We start from the raw sequence: 25,066 nt of genomic DNA, 5'->3' as shown, positions 1-25,066 counted from the left end.
CAATTCTCGGCCCATGAGTAAAAAAAAGGGATGAAATGAGGGTTGACTCTGGTGGTGCCACCTCATTTTTATTTGATGGACAATTAAGCATATTACACCTCAAACAACTAAGTCATCTCATGTTTCCATGCAAACTTATCACATTCTCTTCTCTTTATCTCTTGGCCGAGAGCTAAACACACACACACACACACTCTTCCAATTCCTCTCCAAACACTCTCAAAGATCATCCTTATTCCTCCAATATCTCGAAATTTTTGCTAGAGTTCTAAGGATCTTCATCAAGTATTTCCAATCTTTGGTAAGTTATTATCAAACACAAACATCTCCTTTCATTTTAATATGAAAAACTCCTTCTTACATAACTTTATTCCATGATCACACCTTAGAAACTTCATAAGCTCGAAAACTACTTCAAGGTGTTGCTAGGACCAAAAATCTCTTCATCTCTTCTTCAAAACCGAAACATCAAAGCAAAGGTGAGTTCATACCCCCTTTTTGTTCGGTTTTTACATGATTTTTGGGGGAGAATACAAGTAAAATGTGTAGATCTATGTGTTATATGCATGTCTTGTGTGATTTCTTAGCTTATTTTGTAAAAAATGTGTTAGATCTTAGCAAATCATGACATCTTAAATAACATTGAGTTAAGATCCATGAACTAAGACACCTTATACATCATTTCATTAAGTTAAAAGTGTTATATGTTTAAGATATAAAAATCTAAGGCAGAAACTTTGTTAAGGGTCAAAATTGTCAAGAAAACAAAAGATAAGGGCAAAAAGTGATATTTACGGTTTTTAAAGGACCAAACATGTCCTACTAGTATAAAAATGGATTTTTATGATAAACATGCTTTCCAAAGGACCAAAAATGTAAATTTTAGCTTAATGGGCAAAATGTTTGGGCCTCACGGTTTTGGGCCCAAAATTGCGGAAAATTGAAGTTTTGGGATTAAAAATGCTATTTGACCAAAGTTTGAGTTATAAATGTAAATAAACCAAATTTAGGGGTGAAAATAACATTTATTTCTAAATTGGACCAAAAATGTAACTTTTATCAAAATTGGGCCGAAAGTGTCAAATTTTACAAACAAAGGGCTGAAAAGTTAATTTTCTGCAAAAATGGGCCATAAATGTCAAAATATAAGTTTTTGGATTAAATCCGTGAATTTCTAAACATTTGGGGACGAAATTACAAATTTTTATAAATTATGGACTAAAGTGTTATTTTTACAGAACTTTGGGTCTTAATTGAAAATTTTGAGGCTTATTGGCCAGGAACGTCGTTTTTACAAAAAGAGGACTTTTTATATTCAATTCGGTAAACCTCGAACTAAAACAATTAACGAAATAATAACAAATGGGTGAAATACATCGATAACAATTTTATTGGGCCTAATTATCACGTTACATGGCCAATGGGCCTTAAGGGCCCATTCAAGTGTATATTGAGCCTAATAATTTCCATGACATGTTTATTGGGCCATGCGACCCATTTACATGTTAATTTCGGCCTGAATTATGTGTCACATGTTTGTTGGGCCTTTGTCGTCCATTTACATGCCTATTGGGCCCAAATTACCCACTTACATGTTATTTGGCCTTTGTGATTGTAACACCCGATTCCTGGTACACATCTAATTTAAGCATTCTTGTGTTTTTCTCTCGAAATCGACGAGTTGGATGCCCAACTCGTCGAGTAGAGTCGAGATCCGCGGACAGTTTAAGTGGCCTACTCGACGAGTCGGGAGACGGACTCGGCGAGTAGGTGCTGTTGAGTAAAACCCTAAATTTGAGGGTTTGCACCCTATTTAAACACTTTATCTTAGCCTCCATCGTCCCTATCACTCCCAGAGAGCTGTATATCGAAACCCTAGCCGTTTTTGTGTGTTCTAAGGCCATTTTGGTGCATTTGGTGGATTGTGAAGCTTGAGAAGAAGAAAGAAGCTTGAGAGATCGAGTTGAGGCTTGGAGATCCAGAGATTTTGGTCCATTTCCAGCTCAATCAAGGTAAACTGCCCCTGTCTTGGTCTTCCATGTATTTATTCATCCTTAGAAGCTTGGACTTTGGGTACATTTAGGGCTTTCCAAGCCATTTTCGGATTTGTGAGGTGTACATGGAGTCTTGACTTCAGATCTGAGTCATTGGAGGGGTCTCATGGCATAAAGCTGCCAACTTTAAGGCCATGAGAACCCCATGCATCTTGTAGAACACTGTTTATGTCTTTTTGATCCAAAGACCCCATGCATGTGCACCAAGTTTGGAGCTTTACGTGTAAAATGGACATTAGAAGGCCAAATCTATGGTTTTGATGTGTTAAGACCCATTTAAATCGACTGTATGGTAACGATCAAGGTTGGACTCGACGAGTCGTTCTTGGGACTCGGCGAGCCGGGGTGTATTGATCACCAAATTCCTTCCATGGATGGACCAGTTGTTAGGATGGAAAGTCCCTTTGTTGTTTAGACGCGTAAAGGGACCTGGGAATCATAGGACTCGGCGAGTGTATGAACAAACTCGGCGAGTCCAAGGCAATATCCCAATCTTTGAAGATGAACTCGACGAGTTGTTCATACAACTCGGCGAGTCATAGACTGGATGTACTCGTAGAAGGGAGATGAACTCGACGAGTCAAGGTCGAACTCGGCGAGTCGGATGAAGATGGTCCCGATGGTGTTTGAAGGAGAACCCGTCGAGTTCTCGCCAGACTCGACGAGTGGAGACGGGGATTGTATCGGGTTAGAGGAGTATGGGCTCGACGAGTTGGTAGGCCAACTCGGCGAGTCAGGTCAACTGGATGTTGACTTTGACTAGTGTTGACTTTGACTGAACTTGAGTTGACCCTGGTTAGGGTTGTATATTCTATGTGATGACTTAGAACGGTTGCCGTGTAGGGATTGAGGAGTCGAGGGGAGTCGATTTTCACACCGAGGACAGTTCAGACACTACACGACATCGAGGTGAGTTACCTTCCAGTAGAGGTGGGTCTAAGGCACCAAGGCCGGCCCACTAGAAGTTGATTAGTTGAGATGATTGTCTTTGTGATAATTGTCTTGTTTGCTATTGCTTGATATGTGAGTATGCTAGTTTGCTATGATATGTGAGATAGTATCAGTAGAAGGGGACTAGTCCCCGATTCGGTCGCTAGGACCAATGGGTAGGTCGGACACCCCAGATATGTCTGACAACATGATTGTGATATGATATTATGTGTTAGCAGTAGGGGGTGAAATAGTCCCCGGGTTCGGTTGAGATAGACCAGAGGGTAGGTCGGCACCCCATAATAGCCTGACATGGGTAGGTCAGCACCCGAGAATGGCTAGACATGGGTAGGTCAGCACCCCAGAATGGCTTGACATGGGTAGGTCAGCACCCCAGAATGGCTTGACATGGGTAGGTCGGGCACCCTAGAAATGTCCGACAGTATGTATGCTATGTGATTGTATGGTATGTGGTATGATGGGGGAACTCACTAAGCTTTGTGCTTACAGTTTCAGTTTGGTTTCAGGTACCTCTTCGTCCAAGGGGAAGGAGCCGGCGGTGTAGCAGCGCATCACACACACACACATGATTTCCGCATGGAATATTTTAGGATTGTACTATGATTTTCATTACTTTTGATGATTTGGTTTTGAGACATGACATTATGGTTTATGAATTGATGTAATATCGACAATGTTTTGGTAAATTAGTTTAAAAAGTACTTAATTAAAAATGAAATTTTTGGCCTCGAAAATTGGGATGTTACAAGTTCGTATCAGAGCCCTGGTTTGAGGGATTCGGACACACCCTCGGGGGTGTCTGGACTCAAACCGAGGGACTAAAAGATTTTTCACAAAGAAAACCGTTTTCTGAAATTTAAGAACAAAGAATGTTGAGAAAGAACAATGTGTGTGATGCGTGCGACCGACCGAGCTCAAGTAAGTTTTCCCCAAGATACCCATACTTGCTATGTTATTTTATATGATATATGATTCTGAGAACTGCATGCTAGATTAGGGCTAAGGATCTAGGAGGATGCCTTGTATGCCTGATATATGATTCTAAGAACTGCATGCTAGACTAGGGCTGAGGATCTAGGAAGTATGCCTTATATACCTGTTGTATGAGCTGTATGCTTGGACTGTCTAGTCAGTAGTAGGATAGCCTGATTAGGTTATGCTTGATGTGGTTACTCAATGCACGAATGCTGCTTGCTTTGTGTTATAGGGGTCCTGGCTAACTTTAACTAACTAGTGAGCGGATATGTAACAGTATCCGCAAGTCAGTTAGGGAAGGGTGGTAGGGACTCCTAGTGCAGCTGATGGCGGAGAGTAGGTCGGAGGGTGCCCTAGGAAAGCCTTGGATGAGATTAGTTGGAAAAAGGATATTGGTTAAGGGACTTGGTGAAGTTGAGGCAATCCTTGAGGAAAGTACGGATAAATGTGGAAGGTAGTATGGGCCCGTACTACTGGAAGCAGAGGATCCGTACTCGAGTCAAGGAGGGCCAAGATGGAACCAGGAAACTTGGAGAGTGTGTGAGGCCTCTCGGGAATATGATTGATCCTGACGTTTATGTGTTTGTTTTCAGTATGGTGACCACACGACATGGGGCAGGAGGTTCAGGATCCGGGTCAGGATCAGGATCAGGCTCGGGTACGGGGTACGAGCAGGTTGATGACGGGCTATGCGAGTTCATCGCGTCCGAGATCACTAGAGGTATCCTTGAGTCGACCCCCATCATTTTCGGGTCGATCAAGGAGGGGATTATCGAGTTGATGGAGGATCGCCTCCAGGCATTTAGGAGGGACTCGGCATCCAGCCAGTCGGGTACGCGCACACTGTCCTTCAAGGACTTCAGGGGGAGTGGTGCGCCGGACTTTCACGGGGTGAAGGACCCCATTGCTCCTAGGAGAAGGATCGCAGAGATTGAGTCTGCACAGTTGACGAGCTTCTGCCCGGAGGGGTCGAAGGTCCGCTTTGCTGCGGGGTTTTTGAGGGATAGAGCTAGAGATTGGTGGGAGTCAATTGGTGACTCGCTGGGAGCCCCAGCCATCGAGGCTATGACTTGGTCAGATTTCGTGACCAGGTTCAGGGCTGAGTTTGTGCCGGCTGTGGATCTTCAGCACCTGGCCAGGGAGCTTTTTGGATATGAGGCTGACGACTGAGACCGTGGCGGAGATCACCGCCAAGTTCAGGGAGAGGGCGTTATTGGTACCTCAGTATGCGGGGGACGAGGAGATACGGAAGACCCGCTACCATGATATGTTGAGGGCTGACATCCGGGAGCATGTCAGCTATTCAGCTTGCCCGACCCTGGAGTCCATGATTTCCAGGGCGCGGGAGAGCGAGCTTGATTTGGAGCACGTCAGGAAGAGGAGGGCAGAGACTGAGCAGGTTGCAGGGGTTTCGGGGAAGAAACCTAGGGGATCCAACGTTAGGTCGAAGGGCCAGCCGGGCCAGAGCCGCCGTAGGAAATGCGGCAGGCCGCATGAGGGAGCTTGTAGAGAGGGATCGACAGGCTGCTACAAGTGCGGCAAAGGCGGGGTACTTTGGCAGGGATTGTACTGCCCCTGCCCCCACGGTTCAGACATCAGACCTGATTTGCTTCCATTGCAATCAGTGGGGCCATAAAAAGGCCAACTGCCCTAGATTGACAGCAGCAACGCCAGTGGTGGCGCCGATTCCAGCGATAACACATGTTGCGGATGGCCGGAAGGTCAACCCAGAGGCTCCAGTGGTGCAGAGTCGAGCATTACAGCTGACAGTTGAAGAGGCACACGCCGCACCCGATGTGGTGACGAGTATGATTTCTTCTCTTTACTCTTTTATATTATGTCGCTGTGATTTTGATATGTTATGTATGTGCTATGTTAGGATCGTTCCATGTGAACGGTATCCCAGTTCAGGTATTGTTTGATTCGGGTGCTACCCGATTGTTTGTCTCTCTTGCGCTTAGTAAGAAGTTTCCTGAGTCTTCGGGCATGTTGGATTGCCCTCTAGAGGTCAAGATTGCGGACGACCGGTCAGTACGATCATCAGAGGTCTACCGAGATTGTGTTTTGAGGTTGTTCGAGGAGCGTTACCTGGTAGACTTGGTTCCCATACCCTTGCAGGGGAACAAGGTTATTATTGGTATGGATTGGCTAAGCCCCAATGGGGCTGTGATTGACTGTGCGCAGCAGTTAGTTCAGATCAGGACCCGAAGTGGGGGAGAGCTGGTGATTCAGGGCAAGAGGCCACAGCAAGGACCAGCCTTATGTTCAGCAGCGAGAGCTAGGCGCTACCTTCAGCAGGGTTGCGCAGGATTTGTCGCCTATGTTATGGATAACCGGGAGGCGGGTAAGGCGACGGTGGGCGATGTGCCAGTGGTACGAGAGTTTACAGATGTATTCCCCGAGGAGTTGCCTGGGATACCTCCGGAGAGACAAGTAGAGTTCAGGATCGACCTAGTCCCTGGTCCGGCTCCGATAGCCAAGGCACCGTATAGGCTGGCTCCCCCTGAGATGCAGGAGTTGTCTACACAGCTACATGAGCTGTTAGAAAAAGGATTCATTAGACCGAGCAGTTCACCCTGGGGAACCCCGATTCTATTTGTGAAGAAGAAGGACGGGTCGCATCGGATGTGTATAGATTATCGGGAGCCAAATAAGGTAACGGTGAAGAACCGTTACCCACTTCCGAGGATCGATGACCTCTTTGACCAGCTACATGGAGCATCTTGGTTCTCCAAGATTGATTTGCGTTCAGGATATCATCAGATGAGGGTCAGGGAGGAGGATGTGCAGAAGACTGCTTTTCGGACGCGTTATGGCCACTATGAGTTCGTGGTGATGCCTTTCGGACTCACCAATGCTCCTGCCGCATTCATGGATCTCATGAAACGCGTGCGTAGACCGATGTTGGATCGGTCTGTGATAGTTTTCATCGATGACATCTTGGTTTATTCCAAGACACGAGAGCAGCATGAGGAGCACTTGCGAGAGGTTTTGGATACTTTGAGGAGGGAGAGCTTGTATGCTAAGTTCTCCAAGTGTGAGTTCTGGTTGCACGAGGTGCAGTTCTTGGGTACCTTGTCAACCTTAACGGAATTTCGGTTGATCCGGCCAAGGTGGAGGCCGTAATGAGGTGGGAGGTTCCGAGGTCTCCATCTGAGATCCGGAGCTTTCTGGGACTGGCAGGCTACTATCGGAGATTCATTCAGGACTTCTCCAAGATAGCCGTGCCCCTGACCCGGTTGATGAGGAAAGCCGTGGTCTTTCACTGGGGGCCTGAGCAGCAGGCCGCATTTGAGACGTTGAGACAGATATTGTGCGAGGCGCCAATCTTAGCCCTGCCAGAGGGCATGGAGGACTTTATAGTATATTGTGATGCGTCCATCTCAGGCTTGGGCACGATATTGATGCAGAGGGGGCATGTTATTGCTTACGCTTCGAGGCAGCTGAAGCCTCACGAGGCGAATTATCAGACGCATGATTTGGAGCTGGGGGCTGTTGTTTTCGCTCTCAAGATTTGGCATCATTACCTATATGGGGTTCGTTGTACAATTTACATGGACCACAAGAGCCTGAGGTATCTCATGGACCAGCCAAATCTGAATATGAGGCAGCGTCGGTGGCTTGATGTGGTGAAGGATTATGATTGTGAGATCCTCTACCACCCGGGGAAGGCTAATGTCGTGGCCGATGCGCTTAGCCGTAAGTCCGCGCCGATCAGGGACATCTGTCTGAGGATGACAGTTGTGACTCCGCTATTGGAGCAGATTCGGGAGGCCCAGTAGGAGGCCATGAAGGAGGAACATCGGAAGAGCGAGCGAATTATGGGTCAGGTTTCCTCCTTCAACTATGATAGTCGGGGATTGTTGACTCTTCACCGTAGGGTGTGGGTCCCTTATCATGGGGGTGTGCACCATGTATTGATGGAGGAGGCGCACAAATCCAGTTTCTCTATCCACTCCGGGGCGACGAAGATGTACAGGGATCTTCGTCTTGATTATTGGTGGCCCTGTATGAAGAGGGACATAGCTTGGTTCGTGGAAAGGTGCCTGACCTGCAGGAAGGTCAAGGCTGAGCACCAGAGACCTCACGGCAAGGTCCAGCCATTGGATATCCCGCTGTGGAAGTGGGAGGATATTACTATGGACTTCATTACGAAGCTTCCTAGGACCGCGCGAGGAGTGGATTCGATTTGGGTCATCGTTGATCGATTGACCAAGAGCGACCATTTTGTTCCGATTCAGGAGAGTATTTCGGCCAAAAAGTTGGCCGACATCTATATCAGGGAGGTAGTGGCGCGGCACGGGGTTCCAGTTTCAGTGATTTCCGATAGGGATGTGCGGTTCACTTCCAGGTTTTGGAAGAAGTTTCATGACGAGTTTGGTACTCGTCTGCATTTTAGCACCGCCTTTCACCCGCAGACGGATGGTCATAGTGAGCAGACCATCCAGACACTAGAGGATATGCTGCCGGCGTGCGTTTTAGACTTTGGAGGTAGTTGGGATACTTACCTTCCGTTGGCTGAGTTCTCCTATAACAATAGCTATCATGCGAGTATCGACCGTCCTCCTTTCGAGATGTTGTATGGTAGGAAGTGCAGGACCCCGATATGCTGGGGAGAGGTTGGGCAGAGGGTCATGGGGAGTACCGAAGTGGTACTCAAGACTACGGAGAGGATCCAGCAAGCTCGAAGCAGGCTTCAAACTGGTCAGAGTTGACAGAAAAGTTATGCCGACAAGCGTCGGTCGGACCTGGAGTTCCAGGTCGGGGATATGGTGCTCCTGAAAGTGTCGCCTTGGAAGGGCGTCATTCGATTCAGGAAGCGGGGCAAGCTGGGCCCCAGGTATATTGGACCCTTCAGGGTTATAGCCCGGGTGGGCAAGGTGGCATATAGGCTGGATCTGCCAGCCGAACTCAGTCAGATCCATAACACTTTTCACATCTCCCAGTTGCGGAAGTGTCTGGTGGACGATTCGACAGTGGTGCCTTTAGAGGATATTCAAGTTGATGACAGCCTGAACTACATCGAGTGACCAGTGGCGATCCTTGACAGGAAGTCGAAGGACCTAAGAAACAAGAGAGTAGAGCTGGTAAAGGTGCAGTGGCAGCACCGCAAGGGATCAGAATGGACCTGGGAGCCGGGGGACGAGATGAGGGAGCATTACCCCGAGCTTTTTCAGGACCCAGTGGCAGACTTCGAGGACGAAGTCTAAAATAAGTGGGGGAGATTTGTAACACCCGATTCCTGGTACGCATCTAATTTAAGCATTCTTGTGTTTTTCTCTCGAAATCGACGAGTTGGATGCCCAACTCGTCGAGTAGAGTCGAGATCCGCAGACAGTTTAAGTGGCCTACTCGACGAGTCGGGAGACGGACTCGGCGAGTAGGTGCTGTTGAGTAAAACCCTAAATTTGAGGGTTTGCACCCTATTTAAACACTTTATCTTAGCCTCCATCGTCCCTATCACTCCCAGAGAGCTGTATATCGAAACCCTAGCTGTTTTTGTGTGTTCTAAGGCCATTTTGGTGCATTTGGTGGATTGTGAAGCTTGAGAAGAAGAAAGAAGCTTGAGAGATCGAGTTGAGGCCTGGAGATCCAGAGATTTTGGTCCATTTCCAGCTCAATCAAGGTAAAATGCCCCTCTCTTGGTCTTCCATGTATTTATTCATCCTTAGAAGCTTGGACTTTGGGTACATTTAGGGCTTTCCAAGCCATTTTCGGATTTGTGAGGTGTACATGGAGTCTTGACTTCAGATCAAAGTCATTGGAGGGGTCTCATGGCATAAAGGTGCCAACTTTAAGGCCATGAGAGCCCCATGCATCTTGTAGAACACCTTTTATGGCTTTTTGAGCCAAAGACCCCATGCATGTGCACCAAGTTTGGAGCTTTACGTGTAAAATGGACATTAGAAGGCCGAATCTATGGTTTTGATGTGTTAAGACCCATTTAAATTGACTGTATAGTAATGGTCAAGGTTGGACTCGACGAGTCGTTCTTGGGACTCGGCGAGCCGGGTTGTATTGACCACCAAATCCCTTCTGTGGATGGAGCAGTTGTTACGATGGAAAGTCCCTTAGTTTTTTAGACGCGTAAAGGGACCTGGGAATCATAGGACATGGCGAGTGTATGAACAGACTCGGCGAGTCCAAGGCAATATACCAATCTTTGAAGATGAACTCGACGAGTTGTTCATACAACTCGGCGAGTCATAGACTGGATGTACTCGTAGAAGGGAGATGAGCTCGACGAGTCAAGGTCGAACTCGACGAGTCGGATGAAGATGGTCCCGATGGTGATTGAAGGAGAACCCGTCGAGTTCTTGCTAGACTCGACGAGTGGATACGGGGATTGTATCGGGTTAGAGGAGTATGGGCTCTACGAGTTGGTAGGCCAACTCGGCGAGTCAGGTCAACTGGATGTTGACTTTGACCAATGTTGACTTTGACTGAACTTGAGTTGACCCTGGTTAGGGTTGTATATTCTATGTGATGACTTAGAACGGTTGTCTTGTAGGGATTGAGGAGTCGAGGGGAGTCGATTTTCACACCGAGGACTATTTAGACACTACACGACATCGAGGCGAGTTACCTTCCAGTAGGGGTGGGTCTAAGGCACCAAGGTCGGCCCACTAGAAGTTGATTAGTTGAGATGATTGTCTTTGTGATAATTGTATTGTCTGCTATTGCTTGATATGTGAGAATGCTAGTTTGCTATGATATGTGAGATAGTATCAGTAGAAGGGGACTAGTCCCCGATTCGGTCGCTAGGACCAATGGGTAGGTCGGACACCCCAGATATGTCTAACAGTATGATTGTGATATGATATTATGTGTTAGAAGTAGGGGGTGAAATAGTCCCCGGGTTCGGTTGAGATAGGCCGGAGGGTAGGTCGGCACCCCAGAATAGCCTGGCATGGGTAGGTCAGCACTCCAGAATGGCTTGACATGGGTAGGTCAGCACTCCAGAATGGCTTGACATGGGTAGGTCAGCACCCCAGAATGGCTTGACATGGGTAGGTCGGGCACCCCAGAAATGCCCAACAGTATGTATGCTATGTGATTGTATGGTCAGTGGTATGATGGGGGAACTCACTAAGCTTTGTGCTTACAGTTTCAGTTTCGTTTCAGGTACCTCTTCGTCCAAGGGGAAGGTGTCGGCGGTGTAGCAGCGCATCACACACACACATGATTTCCGCATGGAATATTCTGGGATTGTACTCTGATTTTCATTACTTTTGATGATTTGGTTTTGAGACATGACATTATGGTTTATGAATTGATGTAATATCGACAATGTTTTGGTAAACTAGTTTAAAAAGTACTTAATTAAAAATGAAATTTTTGGCCTCGAAAATTGGGATGTTACAGTGATCCATTTACATGCTAATTGGGCTTGGACTGAAATTTACATGATTAGTAGATCGTAACTATACCTTCACATAATTATTGAACTTCGTATAGTTATACGTGTACCTTTGAATTTGATAATGTACAACATACACGTAAACATTAAACATAGTACGAAAGGTTGAGAATCTAGTGAGACGTGTCGGTTGGCACCTTTGAGTGTACAATCGTAGCTTGTACTTATAATCAGAGTCTCCTGGAGGGAGAGCGAGAGTTTGTGTATAGATCTATACGGGGTGACCCCCCACGCCTTTGCTGTTCGCTACAGCTAGACTAGGCCAGTCTAGGGCGACAAAACCTTGAGCAATACCGGTATTTGGTAAAATGCCAAGACAGGCAACCTAGTCATTATCATGTATGGTTATAACGGCTCATGTTGAGATTCAATACCAAAATTTATACTTCGGAGATTAAACCTTCGATTGTGTCAATACAAAACAACTTATATAACGATACAGGAACCTCGACATTATTATAAATCAGAAAATATCGGATTTTATGGGGAAAGATTAATACTCAATTATCACATATCTACAATACAAAGAAATCTAAACTACAGTCATATATGTTACCACTATGGAATTCACACATGCATCTATACTTGATTTTCACATCATTTTCAGACATCTTACAGAAAATATCGGATTTTCTGGGTTTTTTTACGAAAGATACAAAGACTTTTATCCAAACATACTTATGAACTCACCAACATTATATATGTTGACCGTTTTCAAAATAACTTGTATTCTCAGGTAATCGTTAAGTAGGAAGATTTTCAAGTATGTATGGATTTATTTTGTGTAACATCACCCAGCGTACTATTAATACTTTGAACTTATGTAATTTATAACAATGTACTTGATGTGAACAATGTTGGTTGTTATATGTAATGTTGGGATGAATGTGTTATGTTTCATGTATATTCATTGTGATGATAATTCAATTGTTAGTCACACGAGCCCCAGGACGTTTCCGCTGTCTGGTTCGGGGGTGTGACACTTCCGCATCTCTGCCTCCGGCTTCCACGTCCACTCAGACCCTCTTTGGTGCTCCTACTATACCTTTACCAAAGGTACCTCCTTGTTCCGCAGAACCTTCACCCTTCTCTCCATAATGGCCACAAGCCTCTCAACATAATTCAGGCGCTCATCGACCTGAATGTCATCCAACGATACTACTGCCTCCTGATCCATGATGCACTTTCGCAATTACGAAACGTGAAAGGTGATGTGAATCCCAACCGAACCTTTTCATAAGGTCTATCCTACATGCCACTTTGCCAACTAGACAAAATTCTGATGATCCAAAGTATCGGAAACCCAACTTTCCCTCTTCCTGAAGCGAACCCCTTTGTGCTGACAGGATATTTGTCCCAAAAATATCATACCAAATCAATCCACTAAAACACGAACACTCATGCCTGGCCCAATCAGCCTCGGGATGGAATACCAAACATATCAGGTCCAATCAATCATAGGGTCCGGTCATCCTCAGGATGGAATACCCTAGTTTGGAATACCTCTATGAATATAACTCGGGTCTACTCATACTTGAGATCCAAGGATCTATCCTTGCGTCTCATCCACCATCCTCAGATTCGTCACAACCGAGTGCAACTCCCCCAAATCTTCAACAATACATCCAATCCGAACATGCTCCTACAAAATACATAACCAACATAATCTCTATGCCCATAGCCTATGACTGGAATACCCTTACGTGGTCCTCAACATAGGTCTAGATTGCCTCCGATGATCGATCGACACTACTGTCGTCACTTCAGTTGCCCAACACCCCGGTCCTGCAGATATCCACTTTCCTCCGCCGCTCGAAGGGCCTACTCGACGCTCCTCTCATCAACAAATAACATAACGATACAAAAACTTCTACCACACATGAATCCCAAGTCATAAACCCACTTCAACTCTTCATGCTACCATATGATGTTTCTCAGCCGAAGTTGAAACCACCCCGGGTCCCAACTTGTCTGCCCACTACCCGAAACATCGAACTCCTCACCGATTACTGAACCAAAAGACACCTACAAACAGCAGTCCTTCACGTCTACCGAAAAGAAAACCGACTGGCTGGACTTGCTTCCACGCCCTGCCATCAACTTCTGCTAACATAATGAACGTTACATGACCCACGTCAGCCTCATCTCCTACCTGGTCTTCAGCGACCCATCTTCTCCTCACTTCAGACACGCTATGGATCCTTCACAGATGAAACCAACCCAATACACATCACAATAACACAAACCATTATCAACATACCTACCACTACCGGCCAACCAGCACGACACTCGTATCTAACCCATATCACCCCTTTGGGTTGGAATACCCACACTTCTAATCAATTCAACTATTGAGTTGAAATTCTCAAGGTTTGTTGGCCTACCACCCCAACCCTACCACTCCCCTTGAGCCTCCGTGCCTACGAATTTCAGTCGGCCCGCACCGGGTATCTTGGCCTACTGCATAAAGCAGGACCGCCTCAACCCTATCCAAATGCCATAGACGATCATGAGAAAGATCTAACCCGGTTACCAAAACCTGAATGACAAAACATTCTAATCCCAAGTCTTCCTAAAGCTGACGAATACCCATTCGGATCTACTTCCAGTCCCCAACTGGAATTTTACCCGATCCAAGAAGATTAATCCTATGAGACACTCCGAACTGATGAGATCACCAAGATCCTCTCTACTCCATCCGATCTCTAACAACAACTTCCGATCAAACAAAAATACACCGAAGTCTTCAGCCTACTCCAACAACATGTTCAATACTTGGGGACAGACCTACTGATTGATATAGCATAGTAGCATACTCAATACCCGCACATAGATCTACAAACACATACAGAGTCTTCAGCATGGCTGGACCGCCTTACCAGACCTTCAGTCTATCTGGACCACTCTCAGAACCTTCAGCATGTCTGGACCGCCTCTCTGGGCCTTCAGCCTGTCTGGACCGTTCTCCGAACCTTCGGCCTGACTGGTACCCCCCCACCGGCCTTCAGTCTATCCGGACTGCTCTAAACTGTTGAGCATGTCCCTGAACCACCCCTCCCGGTGATCCTTACCATGCAGATTGTTCTCACCCACTTGGGGTTCCGAACTCTTGATCCATTCTGTGGAGTCTAACCCCGGCCTAACCTTAGGCCTCATGTCGATCGTCTACCCCCCCCCCCCCCGGGAATCTGTGGTTTGTTCCCTGATCCGCGTCTACCACATATGCTAAATAACCCGCACACCCGTGCTGAATGTACTGCCGAGCCATGACAGCTAAAAAAAACCCTCAATCTATCAATCCAAAAAAACTCAGAGCTGAGCACACCCTCGACCGAATACTCGAACTGAACTCGATTCCTGACTAGAACTCTAACCTAGTTCCCCATCTTCTGCTATCAAGCACCCAGAAGACGTGTTCTTATGTTGGGGAGTTTTACCGAACCCCCAATCAACACAAGCCTCAAACCAAGCAACCACTAGGGCCTCCATTCTCCCTGTCGGGTTGTGAAACTTATCCCCATTTCAAAACCTCTCCCACTTCCGCATCCCGGGGTAAATCTCCCCCACTTAGGTTCGACTAAGCCTTCATAATACATGAAAATTGGAGGATTCCCAATCCTTCTCACTTCCCAACGATCGATACGATGACAACCAACTCTTTCCCACTAGTGCTCCATTACTAGTTAGTCCCAATTGAGCACACACTTCTAAGAACCAGATGAACACTTCTTGAACCCCAGTTAATGCTTGAATGACCTCACACTCAAGTCCTGAAGACCACAAGATAGATGCTCCCATTAATACCTCGGCTACGAGCTACTTCCCTTGGCGCTTTAGTCCGTTAATCACTAACGGTTGCTAAAAACACTGAATCCTGACAATGCTGACTAACCCTTCTGTGGGACCCTATCCGCAGACCTCCCACATAATACCCCTTTTTCCAAAGGTGTTCCAACAAGCTTCCCGGTCTCGGGCTCTATAAATCATTCTCTTCAGGGTTCGCACCCTGACTCACTTACCAGCTCAAACGTCCACAACTGAACTGCAGCAGCTGAAACAACCTCTGCCCTAAACCGGGCTACAACTACTCCCAAGACATAGTTTACAATCCCAAAAGTGTAATAGGTCACAAAATCAATCCTTATCGTCCGATACAAGAGATCCAAGGCAAACCGGACCTCACAAATACTTATGCCACGTCGACCCACTTGCGCTCATCGGCGCTGAAATAATGTTGCCTATTCCTGCAACCCACTGACCCCGAGCTGGAATACAACCTGATCCTGGGGTCACAAGCCTTCTCACTCCTTTGTGCTCGAAAAACTGAGAGGGCACAATCCTTGCCCTACAAAACGACAATCCAATCCATCAATTAACCATTCCACTTCCAGCTGCAAAACCCCAGCTGAACATAATCATCACTCCTTTCCAGAGTTCCCGCGACTCATATTCCGGCCTCGAGTAAACCCCCGATCCTCAAATCTAGAAAGTCACGTGCTAGCCTCTCCCGCTCAACCCGCAAAATATAACGAGTGCAAATCATCTTCCTGATCCCAAATAACTGTAGCCCTCTGCTCATCAGAATATGTACTAGCAACAAGTTTCTATACTGGAAACCTCGACCAGCTCCTCCACCTGCTGTCGTTACACCTGCTGAAGCTGCTGCGGCAGCCGTCTCAAGAATGGTTGCACGTCGCTCAACAAAATACTCAACCATGGAGGTCTAGAACGACCCAATCATCACCGGAATCTGTCCTCGAACAATCTCGATCACCTTCTCCCGGATGATCTCTCTGACACGATCTTCTGAAAATACTGGCCTATCATGGCTACCAGCTCTCGATCCTGATCCGGATCCGGTCTCAAAACGTCTCGAACAATCCATACCATAAAAGGGAACCAATTTCCAACTAAACCCCAGGGGTTGTGACTTCCTTGCTATGCGTATGGGTCCTGTGCTTTCAGTAGTACAGGCCCATACTACCTTCCATACCTACCCACATTTGTCTCAAGTATCACCACAACACCCTATCAATATACATAGACATAGCGAGCGCTCAATCCTCACTCCCAGAGGAAGGCTAAATATATCATAACTGACCTACCGGTCCCACACAACCCACCCATCCATGAAACTTCCACCAACCCTGTAGCACTAGTGTACGCTAGCTATACATAACACTGGACCCTATATACTTTCGAATACCTGATCCTACCCTAAGCCCTTCATCAGAAAAGAACAGGAAATAAGGTCAAACCAAACATTCCCAGGCTATAAGATCTTAATTATGTACGGCCGTGATGCATACACTAAACAACTACAGTAATGATGTCAATTTCATATAAGGAAAACCCTAGGCTACCAGGCATCATATAATCAGGCAATTCTATCATGCAATTCCTGAAGATCCCTAGCCTAGTACTAGCATGCTGTTCAATCATATCACATAATCAAATAACCGTATGGTATTTTGGGGTCTACTTACTGGCTCCGGCTGACCGTACACTTGCATCCTCCTTTTACTTATTTTGAAAACCATTTAAAATCATTTTGAAAATCCTTCCTTGATTTGAGACTGGATTCACACGAGTGTTCCTCTAATTCACTCAAACCAAGGCTCTGATACCAACTTGTAACACCCATAAAATTCGAGCCAATTTAAAACTTTTTAAATCATTTGAAACCATTCAGTTATTACAATTTGTTTTCAAAATATTTTATACATCAGAGTTCCCAGAAATCATAATCATCAATCGAGGAAGTGTACGGTCACGCCTTCGCCTTCCCGCGGCCATCCGCTGAACCTGAAATAATAAACTGAAACTGTAAGCCCGAAAGCTTAGTGAGTTACCCCCAAAATACCAACCTCATATAACCATAATCATATCATATCAACAAATACAGAATAGCATGCATAATGAGCCATCAGTCTGACTGGATCGAATCCCGGTCCTCAGTCTATCTGGATCGCTCTCCAAGCCCTCGGCACGTCTGGACCGCCCTCCTCGGGGCCTTCAGCCTATCCGGACCACTCGCTGGGCCTTCATCCTGACTAGATTTTCTCGGCCCGGGCCTGCAGTCTACCCGGTCCGCCCAGGGTGTCTTGGCCTATTGCACACAGCATGACCTGCCTCAACCCTTTCCCCAAACCAATAAACATGTGCACATAAATATCATACGCTAGCATGCAATAACAGATAGTCATACAGATCTAACAAATCACTAACATGGCAACCATCCTACAACCAGGATATCAATCTAACAAATTACTAGCATAGCAACCATCCTAAACCAGGATGAAATCTAACATAGCAACCATCCTAAACCAGGATGATATCTAACATAGCAACCATCCTAAACCAGGATGTAAATCATAAAGGGCCGACCTTGGTGCCGTAGACCCTGTTGATATAGTGAAGAGAACTTACCTCTCAAGTAGCTCGAATCGATAAAGTCAACTTAACCAAATGCAGCTCCAAATCCAACACCTACATCCACCGACGACTTACTTCCATAAATTCCCAAATTACCAAAATACCCCCAGAGGTCAAACTGGTCAACCCTTCGTCCAAGTCAAAGTCAACGGTCCATGTTGACCCAACTCGTCGAGTGCAGCTAGAAACTCGTCGAGTTACTTAAGAGTTCAGAAGGTCATAAAACCCTCACTGACTCGCCGAGTTTCTGACCAACTCGTCGAGTCTATGCGTGTCCAACACCCTCACTGACTCGCCGAGTTTCTGACCAACTCGCCTAGTTAACTCGCCAAGCCATCCCACTGACTTGTCGAGTCCACGACAATCTTCATCGGACTCGCCGAGTTGACCATGCAACTCGCCGAGTCCCTTCATTTCATATCCATACAGATGCTTATTAAGCCATCTTAAGGTTTCATATTGCAGATCCAACTTCCCAAGGCATGTTTATCACGTAAAGTTGCAAACTTTACGTGCATGCAAGGCTCTAAAGTCTCATAATAACAAAACCAAGCTTGCAATGGAGTTTTACACTTAAGGAGGGGTTCATACTTGCCAAAGCTGATAGCTTTATGGACTTACAAACCAAAGAGAGTTTAGATCTGAAGTTACAACTTCAGATCTGAGCTCATACCCAAGAATAGCTTCATAATATGCTAGAAAACCCCAAATCCTTAACCAAATGAGATTTAGAATGAAATGAGGTCAAGGTAACGACTTGATTCCTTCCAAAAGATGCCAACTGAGGTAGATATCAGATCCCCACATGTTCCTTGCTTCTAGCCACTTGCTCTCCAAGCTCTCCTTACAACGATCCTCCTTCCAAAGCTTGAAACACACAATAATGGAGCACACTCATGGATTAGGGTTTGTTGAACTCTCAGGAGGCTGCAAGGAGGCCAAAGGAGGCTAATGATCCCTTAAATAGGGTGCAAAACCCCAGAAATTAGGGTTTCATCCTCCAGCTCCTACTCGTCGAGTCCCTTGTTGGACTCGGCGAGTAGGTCACTTAAACATGTGGACCAACCCGGTGCTACTCGACGAGTCAGGCACCCAACTCATTGAGTAGGCCTTGAAATCATGAAAATTTAACCATAAATCAATACTTTGAGAATCGGGGCGTTACATGATAAATACAGCTTTCACCACAACGGTGAATGCCGGGAGATGCACTGCACCAACTGCAATAGGAAGGGGCACACCGCCCGATATTGCAGAACGCCAACACAACAAACCAAACAACCTACCAATGCTAGTGTAAGTCAAGCATGTTATGGATGTGGAGAAACGGGTCACTACAAAAGAAACTGTCCAAAGGCCAACAACAAGAGCACAGGGGGAACGGGAAGAGTCCTAGCAATAGGACATCAAGAGGCAGTGAAGGATCTCGTGGTGGTCACTGGTACGTTCCTCATCAAAAACATTTATGCATGCATTTTATTTGATAGTGGGGCAGAGAGAAGCTTTATGAGTCATAGGTTTAAGCACCTACTCAACCAAAATCCTCAGGCATTAAACGAAACATTTACCGTTGAAATGGATAAAAGAAAAACATAAACAACAAACGATGTATTCATAGGGTGCACACTAACTTCAAAATAACCACTCCTTTCGAGTTGACTTAATGTCGGTTACGATTAGGAGTTTTGATGTGATCATCGGCATGGACTGGTTAAGCCCCCACCGTGCCGATATTATATGCTACGAGAAGGCCGTTAGCCTTCACCTACCCGACAACGAAACCCTGTTTATATATGGTGATAAGCCCGGTACGAACCTATTGGATTTGGTGTCTAAGTCCATAACTATTACTGGGATGTACTTGACCCGATTGCAGCATGGTCCTTTTTGGGTTGCCTTCACCAGTGCAATTTGATAGGATGGATTTTGAGAATAAGGTTATTTATGGTTTATTAATATATTAAATGTATAATATATTAATATGAAATCATATTACTTAATTAGTATTGATCAAGAATTAATTTGGATTTAATTTTGTGTTCAAAAGAGACTAATTAAATATATGCGGATTGATTATGTAAATCAATGATTCTTGTAGTGTGGGCCAATGATCCATGATTATGTAGATGGTCTAAACTAATCCATGGATAGTCCATGGAGGTTAAATCCATGGAGCATGAGAATGTGGAAAGTCATGGGTCATTAGGGTTTACAAAGTGTAACCCTAGCATGTGCAACACTATAAATAAGCCCCTCCTAGAGCCAAAATCGGTTGGCACTTACTTTCCAAGAGGGTGAAGTTGATTTTGTGCTAGTAGCCTATTCTCTCAAGCCTCCTCTTGCATATTGGTGTTTGTGAACCAATAAAGGCATCACACTTGAGGTGCTCAAGCTTTCAAAGGTCAAGAACTACAAGCCATTCTAAGAGGTAGGTCATCTAACTAGTTGTATCATTCAATTGTTCAAATGTATGCTAGTTAGGACAATGCTTTGAAAAAATTGAAAATATGCATGTATAATTAGAGAAAACATAGATCCAAAGCATTTAGGGTTGCATGTGCACCGTAGGAGTGTTAAAATGCTCAAAACCCAACAGTGGTATCCGAGCCTAGGATTGTTTTCTATTATTTTGATGCTTACTAGTTTTTCAAAGCTGAAAATGTCGAAATTTTGGCCCCTGACTGGTGAACTCGCCGAGTCCATGCACAGAATCGACGAGTCCACTCAGTAATAGAGCAACTCGACGAGTCAGTTCTGTTGGGTTTTGAGCATTCTAACACTCCTATGGTGTACATGCAACCCTATAAACCTTGGATCTATGTTTTGTCTATTATACATGCAAATATTAACTATTCCAAGGTTTCATCCTAACTAGCATATTATGAAGCACCTATACTACAAAGTTCTAGTTAGATGACATACCTTTTGATGTAGCTTGATGTCTTCAAGCTTTAAGAGCTTAGCCCCAATAATGTGGAGGCCTCAAATGGAATCACAAATCACCAAAACACCTTGGAAGAACTTGAGAGAATATGTATGCACACTAAAATCGGCCCACTCTTATTTTCACACACTTGTGCCAATTTTGTGAGCCAATGACCCCTTTATATATTATGGAGGATTAGGGTTACATCCATGTAAACCCTAATACCCATGACCTTTCATTTACATAGGATCCATGGGTTAAAAGCTCCATGGACCATCCATGAAAGCTTAGCCCAACCTAAATGAACTTGGCCCATTCCATATATATAAGAGTCCATATTTAATTAGTTCTTTTAGATCACTTAATTAATTCTAAATTAATTCTTGATCAATACTAATTAAATAATATGATTCCATATTAATATATTAGAACTTATAATATATTAATATAAATCATAAATATACTATTCTCAAAAGACTATCCATATAAATTGTGTCGGAGAAGTGCAACCCAAATGGACCATGTCGGGTCGGGTCAAGTACATACCAAATATAGTTATGGACTTAGACATTAATCCAATAGTCTCCCACTTGGATAAGTCTAAAACTATTATTGAGTATGACTTCAAAACCTAACTGGCAATCGTAGTTCTTAAAGCCGCTGTCGAACTCTGACCTTGTCAATGACTTGTCCATTAGATAAGGGATCATATATTCCTCCATTCTAGATATCATATGGACTGAGACATGGATTATAATCATTCTCTCTGTCCATTTGTTGTTTCCTGATTTTCGATTATGATGACTGACTGATTGAACAAATCAAATCAGTCCTGGCTTGGCCAAGCACTCACATGTGTCATCGCTAAATCATCGAGGGGCCCACAGATATCGCTTTTATCCCGAAGGTAAAAGGAATGGATAAACTTTGACTCATATGGCTTGTTCTACTACTTGTTGAATCATACACAAAGGCACGTTTTATAACATCGAGTTACCAAATGCGTTTTCGTGCAATCAATGTATAACCAACTCATAGTAACAACTCATATCTCTAGGTTTGAAGAATATAAGATGTTATCGTCTCATGATCACTCGTGATAAAATCCATGAAGTGATTCAAATGAGCGCGGGTTGAATCCAATACTCAGAACTTATGAGCACTCATGAGTGTTGTAGCACCACTTTGTCCACCAACTTGGACCTCTACAAACCAACCCATGACAGTCTTGATTCATATCTACTTCCAACATATGACCGACTGTGGATGGTTTGAATAACTTAATCATTCAGGAAGAGCGACTTAGTTATTCTGGAAGTCAAAACATGCAAAGTGATACACAAGAATAAATGAATCAAATATGGTATCAAACCCTATGAATATAAATAAACACTTTTATTTATCACCATATTGATTACTCATTATTCATTGTTTCGGTTTTATCAACTTTATACTTGAATTAAAAACACTAGTTGTCCCATGCTCCAAGCATGTACACTATGTTTTTCTTAAACAATAGCTTTGCCATACACCAAGTATGCACTCTATGTTTGTCTATGATCCTTACTTTGTGAAATAAACCAATTGAACATAATTTCAATGATTCTAATTTCACACTCCCAAATCCTTATCGAAAAATGTGAGAATTTCAAATTCCTATCATTTATCGAAATCTGTTTAGATTTTAAACTTATATGCACTAACCCTCCTGTAATGAATATGTACAAAGTCACAAAGACTTGTCAACAGTCATTATAAGGTATTCCAATGGAGATCAACTCCATGGAAACTAAGTCTCATATTCAAAGTACATTGCTTTGGACATGCTTCTTGCATTAAGTTTTCTAATCTTACACAGATAACTTCCACCTATGGAGACAACTCCATATTCTCATTTCTACTATCACTTCTGAATAAGAGATGCCTCTTTTCAGAATATGTCAATATGGTCCTTCCAAAATTAGCACTATACTTCCAACTGTCCCTGAGCAACCAATCTTTGGTAAACCTCAGATTGTCCTCGACAATTGCTTAATCATTTTAGTCATATCCAATTCTAGATCTTTTCCCTTCTTAATGCCTCTGGGCATTTGGAAAAATTTAGAAATGACAAATATTATAGCACATGCAATCGATCCTGTACCCAAATCAAATGGTACACGATTCATGATGTCTCACATAAAGACATGATTCTAGACCAGTCTTTTGCTACAATATTTTTATTTGCCATGTTTTCAAAATTTGACTATGAAGAGGGATGCCGTAATCATAATCGAATTTTGAGAACGCAATATATAGAATTTCCTTAAGTTGAACCAATCCAACATGAAATTCATATATATATTCTTGACTAAAGATGATTAAGGTCTCAATCTAAGCCTTTAGAACTGAAATGAAGTATATCCTCTCCCTTAATTATAGCAAAACAACTTTTTCAATCCCTGCAGCCTCACGAATTGAAACATTTGTTTTCTATAATTAACATTGCTAACTTGCAACACTAACAATAATTATCATGCTCCCACTAACATGATGATTATTAGCATAAAACTTATGCTCCCACTAGCTTTGACATGTACCTAGAAATCAGCTGGACTTCTAGAAATCAATACTTTATTGACTTTCTTACCAAAGTTTAGATTTCTGATACGAGATGCTTTGATAAAACTTTATCTAAATCATACACCTTTCCTTAGATAGCATGCATGTGTGTCTAAACAATTTCAGAACTATGAAAAGGGATGCCGTAATCATAGTCTCAATTGTTTAGACCTTTTGCCATCTGCTTCAAATCTACTTGGTGGAAGTGTTTCCTCACCATCATTTTCATGAATCGGAGAGAAACCTTATGACCCTTAGATTTTATGGTGTATGTGTTCTTATCCATGTAAATCGTCAAAACCATAGTCACAAGACAAGGATAATGACAAATCCAAACTCATATGGACTGAACTTATGCAATCTTAACTTCTTGCCACCTGGCAGTACAAGGCCTGCCATTGCTTCCAAGTTGTTATGCAACCAATTGAGAACTTTCAGAACTCCTATGCAAAGCCAACTTTAACTGGAATGGGCACAGAATATGTCAACACGATAGGCTATAAACCTCAAGTCGTGTGCTAGTGAAGAACCTCAGGTTTTATTCTTGATTAGTTCTTGAAATTCTTTTTAGGATCTTTAAGACTCCCACTATCCTCTTGACATATAAGACTATCTTGCCAAATATTCAAAAGATAGTGCGGATTCTTTATCAAGACAAACACTTCACACAATTGGCCTTAGTTGGTCTTTGTTTTATCCAAAACATCACAACTTACCAATTTCAAATGTACAAGAGTAGGACACTTTTACTCTTACATTTGACAAGTGTTTTAAACATTTCTTTAAGATATGTCACTCAAGTTACAATCTTGGAGTATGACTCTAAGAATTGTTTTGGAACGAAGTATGACTCATCTTCCTGATCTAACCATTTCAACAATTCATGACTCCTCTTCTTAGTCATAAGAATGCACTAAGATGACCTTTAGAGGACTAATTGTGATATGATTTTTAAATCATTAAGATCATCACAAACATGATACTAAAGTACTCTCCCATCTTTTCAGATTTGAGAAACTTTTATCTTTCTGCCTAATTTGATTCTTCCCATTCGTTCTGCCATACATTGAGACTTTTCCAATGTTTCAGAATTATACTTAAACTTGTAAGTATAACCATATTTACTAAACTTTAGTAAATCAAATAGTTTTAACGAGCTTTGTGGTGGACATGACCAGTGCACAAGAATGTGTACTCGATCCCTTTAGTCCTTCACTTGACTCACACATCCATGTGAACAAGTAATTAGTCTTGATTTTCCAATGCTTGAAAGTTCTCATTCATCATACTATTCAACTTGCATGATTCCAAGTTTCGGTCCAATTGAAACTTGGGCGATGAGGAACTTTCCTGATTTGGTAAATTTAGACACTACCACAAATGAAAGAATCAAATCCATTTTCCAATATTGCTGTCAGTGGAATCATATAAGCAACAATTTTCCACAAATGCCATTGTAAGGATACTTCAAATAAACAAAATTAAACAATTTTCTTTTATTTTAAAACTTTGCGGAAAAACTTATCCTTACAATCCACATGGAAAATTGTTGTTATCTATTCCTTAGCAATATATCATAACTTCTTAAGCAACTGCTCAAAATTCTGATGCGATCGAAATCCACCTTCGCGATCAGAATCAGCATATACTTCCTTTAAGATTTCTCTCTATTCTTTGATTCTTAAAACATCAACATGTGACCTA

The sequence above is a fragment of the Lactuca virosa genome, chromosome 8, assembly GCF_052849685.1.
Source record: "Lactuca virosa cultivar CGN04683 chromosome 8, Lactuca_virosa_CGN04683_v6, whole genome shotgun sequence".
Taxonomy (NCBI): Eukaryota; Viridiplantae; Streptophyta; class Magnoliopsida; order Asterales; family Asteraceae; genus Lactuca; species Lactuca virosa.
This window is presented reverse-complemented; position numbering follows the sequence as displayed.